General features: G+C 38.6%; 1 pseudogene across 1 annotated transcript; it reads right to left on the reverse strand.

The window, feature by feature from the left end:
* Window positions 1–565: 565 nt before the first annotated feature.
* On the reverse strand, window positions 566–2,634 carry LOC105528730 (annotated as a pseudogene). The gene has a single exon (XR_001004400.1). The product of XR_001004400.1 is annotated as a chromobox protein homolog 1 pseudogene (transcript).
* Window positions 2,635–13,839: the final 11,205 nt, after the last annotated feature.

The raw sequence follows: 13,839 nt of genomic DNA on the forward strand, positions 1-13,839 counted from the left end.
ATTCAGTTTCATTGAGAAATTTCTAAAATGGGGGTGTTGAAGGTGTATGTGTTTGTGTGTGTGTGTGTGTGTGTGTGTGTGTATAGAATATATCTTGCCATATTTCCTAAAAATAGAAGAATAGAGAATGTACTTCCATTTTTCTACAGAGCATCATGGATCTAGAATTCCATATAACATTTTAGAAAATGCCACTCTTGTGGCCCAAACTATTCTGTGACCCAATTACTTAGCTGGAAATAGGCCTGCAGGAATAGTAGGTAACCTGTCAAAGGTACTATATATTCTTGGGATGTGACCAAAATGCATGATCTAGCTTTAATTTGGTTTATCAGAGAAAGACATTACCATGATATTCATTACTCTCAAGCAAATGGGCATCCTGAAAGGGAGACCTAGATGGCTGAGCTAAGATGTGGATGAGATTGGTTAGAAAGACTTACCAGGCTTTTCAATGATAATGTCAAAGAAACCACAGAAATCATCCCTGCTAACTACCCACTGAATCATTTCTTAATACTTGACCTTCTCCAACTAGACCTATGAGAGATCCTTTTTTTTTTTTTATAAACCTATAGTTTTATTAAGACAAAAACTGACAGTGTAGTATGAAGTTTACATTTAAACAAAGTTTACACAGAAATCTAACACATGCCTAAAAGGATTTTACAATGTAGCTCTAGATGCAAGTCTAGACAATATCAAGAACTGATGAATCTCATGACTCAAGACAGAGCATTTTGGGTATCAGTTACTTCTTAGGATTTCTTAAAAAATTGTGTGTGTGTGTGTGTTTTTAAGTGAACCACTGCCCAATATGGAAGTTTAATCTTCTCCTGAGACCAAGGCTTTTGAAATCACTAAACTCTTAGATCAATTCAGTGAAACTTGTGCTGTCAGTGACTGAAGCCAACAATGGTTTCAGAGTTCAAAGCTCAAAAAAGAGAACGGCTCCAAGAGTTTTCCCCACTAAAAGCATGGGCCCTTGTCTTTCCCTACTGTCTTATCTCCTCTACCACCCTCTTCCTCTTCCCTAACACCTCAGCCAGTGGCTTGGATGAACAAGCTGATATTTATAACTTCGTTACTGGAAAAGAAAGGGTCTTCTAATTTTATTAGCACCTCTGAGACAGAATGATCTGCTTGTACTGTATACTCTCCAATGAAAGACTTTCCCTCCTCATCAATTTCCATCTCCAAAATGGCAACTTTGGTAACTTATGAAATGGCTTAGTCCTTTGTGGGAACAGCAATAAGTTTAGGCAGGGAACACCTTGGCTTATAGGTTTCAGACATTCACAGTTTTTAAACAGTCTCTCACAGTCCTTATTTATGGTGCCAATGACATTTTTTTTTTTTTAAGGTAAAATATTCTGGACATAGAAGCAAATCATTAGTTGTCTGTTCTTTTCCATTGCTTCACCATTTCCCCTATCAGGCCCCAAATGTTAATCAAAGTGATGCTACCCATCTCCCTTTCTCCCCTCCCCATTCCTCCCCCAAATAATACACCAGTAATAGCCAAAGACTACACACATGCTACGCTGTAAAAATGCAGAGTTAACACTATTGGGAAGAAGGCTGTGGGTTGTGGAGATGCTCTTTGAAGATCTACAGTATTTTTTTGCTCTCCCACACACCCAATTCTGCAAGTTTTGTCCTTCATAGAAGGCCCTTTGCTTTTCTCAGCAAAGTGCAGAAAAGGTTGCCTTGAAACACTTACCCCCTTTCCCCTCCACTGGGATGGGTGTGCAAACTATACAGCTTGAAATGGCTTTAAAGCACTTGGACTGCTGCAGGGCACAGAAACTGTACTGGCTCTTCAAGGACATCTTCTCAAGCCACCTCTATGGTGTCAAGACAAGTAGAACTCCTTCCCTTCCCACTTGAAACCCAGTCAGATGTGACAGGGGCTGGTACTCAGGAGCGTTAATTCTCGTCATCTTTTTTGTCATCATCCTCCGAGGGGTAGGAATGCCACGTCAGCCTTTCCTCATAGAAGGATATGACAACCTGTGGGCACTTGACATTGGCTTCCTTGGCAGGGACCAGGTCAGCCTCATCAGAGTTTTTCCATTTCATCAGAAACATGAGCTCTCCACTGGAGTCTGTAGCTCCAATAATCCGCTCCGGCTCCAAACCTCGAGCAAAGCCTCGTGGCTTTTCTGACTCTTCTTTCTTCTTCTTTGGTTTGCTCTCCTCTCCCTTATCTTCAGAATCAGAATCAGCTTTGCGCTTGCCTCCCTCTGATTTGTCTCATGTGCTGTTTTCTGTGACTGCAGAAACTCAGCAATGAGGTCGGGGCAATCCAGGTTTTCTTCTGGCTCCCATGTGTTGTCCTCATCTGAGAACCCCTTCCACTTTAGGAGGTACTCCACTTTGCCCTTTACCACTCGACGGTCGAGAACTTTTTCCACCACATATTCCTCTTCCTCCTCTTCTAGCACCTCCTCCACTTTCTTCTTGTTTTGTTTTTTCCCCATAGTGCCCGCCAGCTTTCTGGTGTAAAGGGTGACGCTGCTCAGAGCAGCGCCCAAGAGCCCGAGAGGAATCGATGCTGCGCTACTGGCGCGTCGCGTCGGGTCGCCTGGGGGAGTGGCGCCCAGGAAGGCAGCAAGCCGGGTGGCCGCAGTGGAGCCCCTCACTGAAGCGGCGTACCGCAGGCCCCAGCCCGAGAGATCTTAAAAGAAAAATGTAAGTTTACAAAATTCTGTTTGGACACACTTTTTGTCATTCATTCTTTTCTGAAAGAATTTACAAGGTATTTGCACCAATGGAAATCACAAGTCTTGGGTTCTAAAAGGCTAAAAATAAAGCTTGGGTTGGGGTAGCTTTTGCCATACATTTGATAAGAAGGCCTCTCTACCAAGACAAGCTGAGAGTACTAAAAATATTAGAAAAAGGGTCACAAATGGGCAGTTCACTGGCTGCCTTTAGCACTCAGATATTATCTGTTTGGGGCACAGAGTGTTTTAAAAACTAAGTAATTATGTCACAATTGAGATCCTGAAAAATTCAGAGACTCAGCAATATAGGGCTACATTTCTGTGTGAAGACCATTGGTGATAGCTGAGCAGTATTTGTTTAGATAGGGCATATGCTTCCAATTTAACTTGGTCCTTAATTCTTTTTGGTTTTGCATGTGACCTGTTTCACTGAATTATTTTCACCTGCTTGGCCCTATAGTATTTTATGGTTGGTATCCTCTGTATTAGTAGTATTGTTATTCAGAGCCTTCTAGCATGAATACTTCTTCCAACCATTCTACTTAGGAACACACACACTATTGGTAGCAATGTAAATTGGTACAAGTACTATGGAAACCAATACAGAAGTTCCCTGAAAAACAACAAGTAGAACTACCATATGATCCAGCAATTCCACCACTGGGTATATATCCAATACAGTGGAAATCAATATATTAAAGAGCTGTCTGCCCTCTCCTGTTTATTTTACCACTATTCACCATCGCCAAGATATGGAATCAACCTAAGAGTCCATCAGAAGAGGAATGGATAAATAAAATGTGGCACCTTTATACAATAGAATATTATTCAACCATAAAAGTAATAAAATGCTGTCATTTGCAGCAACATGGATGGAGTTGAAGGTTATTATGTTAATTGAAATAAGTCAAGCACAGAGAGACAAATACTGTGTGTTCTCACTCATATGTGGGAGTTAAAAAGTGGATATCACAAAGATAGGAGTAGATTGGTAGTTATCAGAGGCCAGGAAGGGTAGTAGGGAGGAGGGGAAAAAAGGGTGATCAATTCAAGGGTCCCTATCCCCCAAGTTCTGGACCAGTACTGGTCTGTTAGGAACCCGGGGCACAGCAGGAGATGAGTGGATGAGCGAGCATTACTGCCTGAGCTGTACCTCAAGTCAGATCAGCTGCGACAGTAAATTCTCACGGGAGCACAAATCCTGTTATGAACTGTGCATGCGAGGGATCTAGGTTGTGTGCTCCTTATAAGAATCTAACTAATGCCTGGTAATCTGAGGTGGAACAGTTTCATCTTGAAACCACCTACATCCGTTCCCCCACCCCCATCCGTGGAGAAATGGAAAATTGGCTTATATCAAACCAGTCCCTCGTGCCAAAAATATTGGGGACCACTGGATTAATGGGTACAAATATACAGTTAGGTTGGATGCAGTGGCTCACACCTGTAATCCCAGCACTTTGGGAAGCAGAGGTGAGAGGATCCCTTGAAATTAGGAGATCAAGACCAGCCTGGCCAACACAGGAAAACAAAACCCAGTCTCTACTAAAAATACAAAAATTAGCCAGGCGTGGCCGCACACACCTGTAGTCCAGCTACTCAGGAGGCTGAGGCAGGAGAATAGCTTGAACCCGGGAGGCAGATGTTGCAGTGAGCCGAGATTGCGCCACTGCACTCCAGTCTGGGAGACAGACTCCATCTCAAAACAAACACAACAAACAAACAATCAAAAAAACAAGATATGGTTCGAAGAAATAAGACAATGTTCAATTGATCAGTAAAGTGATTATGTTAGCAATAATCTATTGTACGTTTTAAAATAGATGAGAATGATCTGAATGTTTCTAGCATAAAAGACGAATATTTAAGGTGATGGCTATCCCAGTTACCCTGACTTGATCTTTATACATTATATGAATGTATTAAATTATCATATGTACTCCCAAAAATGTACATCTGTGTCAGTAAAAAAAAAAAAGAAGAAGAAAAATAGTCTTTCTATGTTTGCCAAAATATTTACCATTTCTGATGCTTTTCATTCCTTCTTTAAAACTCTGAGATTCCATCTGGTATCATTTTCTTTCTGTCTACGTACCTTTACCATTTCTTGTAGGGCATATCTTCTGGTGAAAAAATCTGTTAGTTATCAATTATTTGGAGATGACCTTCTCTTTCCTCCTTTCTTTTCCCTTTCCTTTTCCTTTTCTTTCCTTCTGCACTTTAAAAGTATTATTTTACTGTCTTCAGGACTTAATTTTTTAAACATTTTATTTATTTAGTTGACAAATAAAAAATGTATGTATTTATTATGTCCTTTAAAAATATGTACATTGTGGAATGGATAAATTGAGCTAATTAATGTATATGTCACTTCACATACTTATGTGGTGAGAACTCTTAAAATCTACTCTTTTGGCAATTTTGAATAATACAATACATTGTTATTAACTACAGTCACCATGTTGTAAAATAGATCTCTTGAATTTATTCCTAGCTAACTGAAAGTTGGCATCCTTTCAGCAACATCTCCCCAACATTAGCTACTGCCACCCCTTCCCCCCAGCCCCTGGTAACACCACCATACTCCTCTTTACTTCTATGAGTTCAACTTTATTTTAGATTCTAAGTGTGTAAGTGAGATTATGTGGTATTTGTATTTCTGTGCCTGATTTATTTCACTTAACATAACGTCCTCCAAGTTCAGTCATGTTGTCACAAATGACAATATTTTCTTCTTTTTTAAGGCTGAGTAGTATTCCATTGTGTACATATCACCACCTTTATCCATTCATTTATTGATGGAGACAAACTAATTCTGTGTCTTGTTTGAACAGGCAATTAACTTGGACTGAAGTTGCAATCTGTCTCCTTAGCAAAAGATATCATGCAGCTAAGGAGACGGTTTTCAACCTGAGTCCAAGTTATTGCCTGCTCAAAAAAGATGCCACATAGTGGCTTTTATTTCTATTGGTCCTCTTTAAAGATTGGGGTAGATATATTAGGAGCTCAGCATCTACTGTTAATTTAACTTGCAAACCTCTCAACTGAAACGCTTTGCACTGTTTTTACTAACCTCCTCATTATGTCGACCTAACAATTTTAATCTTCAAATATACCACGCAGATTTACCAATTCAAAAACACAAAGATATATTTTAAAGGATGTTCTTTGAAGCTTAATTGGTAATTGCTATTTGCTAAAATTTCTGAAAAAATGTCAGCCAGGGTCTGGGTAAATAAATCATGATATATGCGTAAAAATTCATGATATCCAACTAGCTAAAAATAGACTTATGAGTCTTGGAATAAAAAGATTTCCAAAATATATTATATAGAAAAAGCAAGATAATAGGATTTGAACTCTGTATATACTTATATACGTAAAGCTGTATATATAGAGTGTGTCTGGAGGTAATGGTGAAGGGAAACTTTTTGTTGTTTCTTTTTTAACCAGGGTATGCATTGATTTTTATAGTAAAAAAGTAAAATTCATGTCTCAAGGCTCTTCCTCAATATACCAATGGGGAGAAAAATAAATGTGAAAATTGAATCCTTAATATAGCTTTTTTTCTTTTTGCAACTTCCCCCTCTCACCTTTGCTAAATTTTACCTATAAAGTCATTTTTGTAGAACTAGTGGGAAAAACCAATCTGAAGAGTAAAAAAACGAAAAAAAAAAAAAAAACCTCAACATTTTATTTTTTCCTTAACATAAAGGTCAATGTTTTATTTCATACCTAGAATTTTCTGTTTTAAAGGCTGGGTTGAATAGTGCTTTCAGCAAAGAAGAAAGATGGAATTTATTTATTTATTTTTAAGTATGATGACTACAATCTTCTCTGTTACAAAAACCCACACCAAAGAGTTGACAAAATGATTTGCTGAAGGACATCATCCTGAGAAGATAAATAGATGTTGAAATGGTTTTGGCCTGAAAAATCAATCTGGTTGTCTATAGGCCTCATGGGAAGAAAATCACCTTTGCTGAGGAAAATATTATTTCTACCTCTGAGAGGGCCAAACCAGTATCAGGGAGGAGGGAAGCCTTTTTTTTTTTTTTGAAATGATGACACCTTCTCCAACAAAGATGAGTGTTTACAGAAAAATAGGGGACATATACTTATTTTTCTCAGCATTGAAGTAAAACCTTGTCCTTCTTTATTGTTTGCCCAGCTACAGGGCATTACTGACTTATACGTATAGGATAAAAAGGCAAAAAGCCATGTCATGCTGTGAGGGCAACAGACTGATGTCTTGGTGAAGAAAAACAGAAAACTTTGAAGGTGAGAGAAGAATAAGAGGGAAATGTGGTTGAAGAAGGACCAGCTGAGCAAACTCTTCCTGATTAAGAGTCGGCAGCTGGCTGCAGCTTTCTTCTCTGTGTTGGTTGACCCATGGGAACAACGATCACTATAGATTTTCTGTAAGGAGCAAGCAGAAGCACAAATAGCCTTCCACCAGCTTCTGGGAAAAGACTAGCCAGAGATCTCTGACTTGTCACTAGCAGTCAGATTGGAACAAGTTGATTTATTAGGATGAGGAGAGTCAGAATAAGAAGTGGAGGGAGAGGGATTAGGAAGATTTGGAAGAGTGAAGACCTAGTTCAAGGGGTCTCATAGAAAAGAATGGATTGTTTGCACTCTAAAACCAGCTGAGGGTTTAATGCAGATGATAGGAAGGGGATTAGCATCCATAAGCATCTTCTAATGGCAATATCCACAGGTGGTAGGTGTAGTCATCACCTTCTTCTTTTTAATCGATGAAGGAATGAAGATTCAGAGAGAGAGTAAGCCTTTTTTATATTGTCAAACACTATTAAGTAGTGGAGCCAGCTTTAGACCCACCTTTATTCCAAAGCCTGTATCCTCTCCACCAGGACATCTCTCTGTTACATTGGTGCAGCTAAGGAAGCTCATGACCAGCTCATATTTACCATTTACCGTCTTTACTCTTTACTGTGTTAAGAGTCTCTCTCCTCCTCTTCTGCCTCTATTTTCCATTAACCAGGTTCACCCATTCTAGCGTTTAGAAGTAATTTATTTTAATCTGTTAAACAACCCTTAGCAGTAGCTCTTGTTTTTCTTCATTTTATAGTTAAATTAGATTTACAGGTCAATGTCATGACAAAAAAGAAAATGTTTGGTTTTGCTCACTAAATAAAGGCATGCTGGAATTTTGGAGCTGGAATCAGCATTTGAATTGAGTTGTTGGAATCAGAGCAAGGACTAGAACCCAAGCAGTGGGACAATTGTGCAGTAATTTTAATCTCCACTAGATGGCACTGTAAAAAGTGCTTTGAAAAGTGGCTTCCTTTGGGAGAACTTTATTTCCTATTCAGCAAATATGTTACTCTCCTGGGGTACCTTACGGTCCTGGGGCCCAGTTCTCTTGAGTAGCTGGCATTCTGGCTTTTGCACAGAACTCTCTGTTCTGATGCAGCCCTTCATCCATCGTTGTCGGGAAGATGATCATGAATGATTTATCACTAATGACTCATCATTAATGAAAATTACCAGTGATTAATCTTTAAAACCTCTCCTTCTTGGGAAGTTTGCTTACGCCCTCACACTTCTTGGAGTTTCTGTTCCCCACAAACAGTACTAAGCTGTCCTGAATACCATCCCTTCTCAACTCACAAGACATACCCTTATCTTGGATTCATTTTGGAAATTTGGGAAATTGTTTCAAAGTCAATAACAGGATATCCACCCTGCTTTAAGTAAGGAAGAGGGGGATCTATGAGCTCTGCTCTCCAGAGATATACCCTTTGTCAAGGGTTAAATTATATTGTTATTAACTAATACATTGCATTTTTGTCTCTTGGGTTCTTGATTACAGTGATGATTAACTTTTAGCCCAAACTGCCAAGTTTGACACACCCAGGGATCCATTAAAACTGTTGCAGCAACAGCATATAGTCAATGATGACTATATAGCTAGTTCCCAGTCAAATGTAAAGATGATTTGTAATTTTTATCTCCATTTTCTATGATCTGATCTATAATTTGATCTTACAAAATCAAATCAAAATAAACTTCCTCACTTTGGAGACTTTATCTGGAACGCTTTTGTTTTCCAAATTTGTTTAGAAGGAACAGAATATGCAAATTTCTATGCCCTGTACAGTTTCAGCTTAATTATCATGTCTTTCTATCTCCCCAGATTCAGTTAAGACCCACAGTTATATTCTCCCATAACACTCTATCTTCTACCTTCAAAGCCACTTTACACACTAATTAATTATCTATAATGTTTAAAACATGTCTGTTTTCCCTGGTATATCTGAAAGACCATTGCAACAATAATCCCTTCTGGCTTGTTCACCACTGATTCCTTAGAGCCAGACACATACCTTATATACAGTCAGTGCTAAATAAATATGTACTGAAACAGAAATAAGTGTATGATTTAGCTTTTTCTATTCAGCTGTCTGGGAAATAAATATTACTTGAGGTCTATAATATATTTTTACAAGGTACGTTTAGTTTTGAAAATACACAGAGAGCCTCACTAGGTCAAGAAGAAATGTACATTCTCCTGGTAAAGAGGTAGGAAAATTGCCTCATAGAGTGTATGTTGAGATCCAAAAGAAAAATGCTTATCTTTGTGTTATTTGAACAGAGCACCAAATAAATGAATGATTGTTGGAACTATTATATTGCTTTTTTGTCTCTTGGGTTCTTGATTATAATGATGATTAAGCAAATGGTTTATTTTTTAAAAACTAGAGTTTGGATATGATAAACTTATTTGCTCTTATTCCATCAGAGCATGTTTTGTTCTTCTGTTTTCAATTGATATATTGTTTATGATGTCTGCAATAGAGATCAAATGGAGAGAATTTTACAATGATGTAATAGAAAGGGCATTAGAATTCTAGTCAGGGAAGTAGACTGGCTATGTGATCTTACATAAGCCACCTGCTGTCTCTGAGCTTCAATTTCTTCATCTGTGAAATGAGGAGTTGAGTTTACATGAGTAGTGTGGGTACGCGGTGTCTGATGTGGACCTCATTTATTTCCACTCCAGTATTTATATTCTTGGGTAATCTTCTTGCTTTGAATATGGGCTGAATCCAGTGCCTGGCTTTGAACCAATAGACTATGAAAAAGGTGATGAGATGCCACCTTCACAGACAGGCTACAAAAGATTGCAATTTCCATCTTGCAAGTGCACTCTCTCTGCCTTGATCTCCCTGATTTTGATGAAGCAAGCTATCTAATTGGGAGGCCCACATGTCAAGGAACTGAGGAAGGCCTCTGGCCAATAAACTAGTGAGAAACTGGGGCCCTCAGTCCAAGAGCCCTGAGTAACTGAATCCTGCCAAAAACCATGTAAGTGAACTTTGAAGCAGATCTTTCTCAGTCAAGTCTTCAGATGGGACCTCAGCCCTACTCAACACCTTGATTGCAGCCTTGTGAGAAATCCCAAAACAGAGTATTCAGTTAAACCATGCCTCGACTCTTGCTGCACGGAAACTAAGATGTATGCTCTGCTGAACTTCTAGGTTTAGGGGGAATTGGTTATACAGCAATAGGTAAATAATACAAATGATTTCAAACTGATTGATGGCCTTATGCATGGATGACCAACTTTATAGCCTCTCTGTCCAGAGATATGTCCTCTCCCCTAATCTATCCATGTACAAAAATATGTAACACTTATATGCCTATCATTATGCTTTCTGTAAGGTTAAGAAAATCAACATATCTGATATGATATGCAGCTATCACAGAGGGGCAGCAGGGTAATAATGATAGGTGGGGTCAAAAGAGTGAATTATTGATAAGCTTATAGTTATATCAGTTTAACTGTCTTGAGCTTCAGTTTCTTATTTGTAAAATGAGGGGACTGGAGTATAAGAGGGTTACCAGAATGTGGTCTCAGACCAGCATCATCACCATCATCTGGGAACCTAGAAATGCAAATTCTCGAACCTCAGCACAGACTTACTGAATCAGAAATTTTGGAGTGGGGCTCAGCATCTGGCATTTTAACAAACTGTCCAGGTGATTCTGATGTACACAAAAGTTTGAGAACCACTGGACTAGAAGTTCTCTGAGGCCCCTCACAGCTCTACCAAATAATGATGACAGTAATAACAAGAAATAGTTATTGATCATATTCTGCACTTATAAAAGGACTTTATATTCATTATCTCATTTAATCATCACAACAGCCTGTGAAACAGACAATTGTTACCCACATTTCTTGTAAGAGTTCTAATGTCTTTGCTTCTGAAAGACAGGGACAATGTTTTATTCATCTCTAGACTCTATAAGCCTTGCACAGGCCTCATAGTTTCTATATACGTATGTATGTGTGTGTGTTAGATGATAATTGTTTGAAAAATGAATGAATGAATGAACAAATTCAATTTGTGAACAAAATTAATTTGTGAGTAAAAATAATAGGAAGACAGGGTTGAAGTGTCAGAGGCTCTCTAGAAATTGGCTAGATGAAGTCTCGGGCAAGTTGAATATTCTAATTACCACTTAAATCCATATTAGGAAGGTATCACTGAGTCTGCTTATCTATGAGGCTAGCCTTGATCTTAGGGTAGCCAACTTCTTGATTCCCAGTGTTTTCAATTTGTAGGCTTCAGCTATGGAAAAATCTAGTATGATATTTATTCATTTTTTTTTTCTGAAGAGTGATCCTGGAAGAAAAATTAATTTACAGAAATAATTAATATAACAAGGGCATAAGCAAAGCTTTGAAAGGATATTTCAAACACATTAATCAGAGTATTCTTTGTGCCTTCCAGAAACTGGAGAGGAATACCTCCAAAGAGTTAATAGCTACTGCTTCTCATCCATCCCTTGGGCCTTTTAAATGAATTAGCAGGGCCATTCGGATTTGTCTCTACGTCCTTTCTAGACTTGGTTTCTTTGCCAACTACAATAAAAAACATGATTTTTGATACTGTGAAACATCTCAATAAATAAGCATACAGTTAGAATTGACTCTGAGCTTAGCAACATCTTACACATTATTCATAATTATTGTAATGCCACTCCTGGTGTGTGTGTGTGTGTGTGTGTGTGTGTGTGCGCATGGGGGCAGGTGGAGTGTGGGAACGTATTTTTTTCTTTAGTCTCTTCTGTAACAGTGTCGAACACTGTTTCAATCACTGTGTACATCTTTTCTCACAATTATTCTGTAAGAAAGGTCCAGTTACTATTGTGATATTGCAGATGGGAAAACTGTGACACAGTGAGGTTAAAAGCATCTTACTCTAGTCTAGATCTCAGTAGTGAGTGGGGATTCAAACTCAGGCAGTCTGACTCCACATCCGAAGCTTTTAACTATTATGTTGAATACTATCCTGACTAGATCAGAATATAGGCTAGAAGTCCATGAGTTTGTAAGCATGGCTCTCTTATTCTTCTCATTTTCGTGCAAGAGAAGTTACATGTTTTTATCCCAAAATACAATGGTGGAACAGGGATAGGATACCAGTTACAGTCACATTAAAAATAAATAAATAAAAAAGAAAAAATGTAAGGAAAAAGGAGTTACCAGTTCCAAGCAAATTAGAAATCCAAATGGGCAAACTCCTGTAGGTTTCAAGACCTGGGAATAATCTATGACTTGAGGCTTCATTTTCTGAGCCATTCTTTTATGAAGAATAGCATGTGTTGGCTGGGCGTGGTGGCTCATGCCTGTAATCGCAGCACTTTGGGAGGCCCAGGCAGGCAAATCATGAGGTCAGGAGATCGAGACCATTCTGGTCAACATGGTGAAACCCCGTCTCTACTAAAATAAAAAAATAATAAAAAAAATTAGCTGGTTGCTGTGGCACGTGCCTGTAGTCCCAGCTACTCGGGAGGCCTCAGCAAGGGAATCGCTTGAAGCCAGGAGGCGGAGGTTGCAGTGAGTCGATATCGCGCCACTACACTCCAGCCTGGTAATAGAGCCAGGCTCTGTCTCAAAAAAAAAAAAAAAAAAAAAAGGGAATAGCATGTGTTTGTAGCAGAGTGGTCTTATTTTAGTCTGTGTCCTGCCTGTAGAATTTTAGGAGTCCAACAATCTTCTTTCATTTCATCATCTCTCTATTTCTGTCTTTCTGTTGGTTTAAAATTCTCAAGAGCTTTGTGGGTCTTCTGTGAATATTTTGGGGATTCACTCCATTAGATAAGAGTCTCTTCCATTTATCTTTCCTGGATAATCCCATCTCTATTCCTGGCTTCTACTTAGATGGCTGAGATCTGTGAGTCACATGACTCCCCTCTCCAGGATACCTCTGTGTGATTGAAATTCTCACCTCTTGATACTTCTGAGCCACTAGGAAAACGTGGTCCAGCCATTTTGACTTTCTCTCCAGAGTAGTCTTTCCTGACAGCGAATCTCCTAATTTTAGCATCTTTTCCAATCCAGATCGAATGAGAATTTCCCAATCACCAAGTTCCAGTTCCTCTTTCTTTAACAATTATTTTGTCAACCTATCTCTTTCCTTTTGCATATTATTATAAGCAATGTGACAAAATCATTCTACACCTTCAGTAATTTGCTTAAAATGCTTCTCAGCTAAATACCTAACTCCATTACTTATAATTTCTGCTTTCCACAACTGTAAGACAGAAATCCAGTAAACTTTCTACCACTGTAAAGCAAGACCCTCTTTTTCTACATTTTCTGCTTGTTCCTTATTTCCTTCTAAACCTTCACCAGGAGTGCCTCTAATATCCATATTTCTATCAACAGTCTTTTATGAAGATTTAGGTATTCTGTAAAGTTATGTAGATTTTTACTATGGATTTTCTTCACCATGCTTTTCACTTCCTTCTGCATCCTCACTAGTAGAGTCATTATCCATATTTCTACTCACAGTATATCCCAGACGATCTAGACATTTGCTATGTTCTTCAAAATCCTTTCAGCTTCTACCCATTGCCCCATTCCAAAGCCACTTCCACATTTAGTTATTTCTTACTCCACTTCCAGACATCCCAATCTATACCAGTCAGGGTTAAACCAGATAAACAGAAACTTGTAGGAGATACATTTTTTAATCTTTCTTGCAAGAAATTGGTTTATGTGATTGTGGGGACTATGCAGGCAATTCCAAATCCGTAGGGTAGGTTGTCAGGAACTTCAGGCTGGAACTCTTGG

The sequence above is a fragment of the Mandrillus leucophaeus genome, unplaced genomic scaffold, assembly GCF_000951045.1.
Source record: "Mandrillus leucophaeus isolate KB7577 unplaced genomic scaffold, Mleu.le_1.0 Scaffold73, whole genome shotgun sequence".
In the NCBI taxonomy this organism is placed as follows: domain Eukaryota; kingdom Metazoa; phylum Chordata; class Mammalia; order Primates; family Cercopithecidae; genus Mandrillus; species Mandrillus leucophaeus.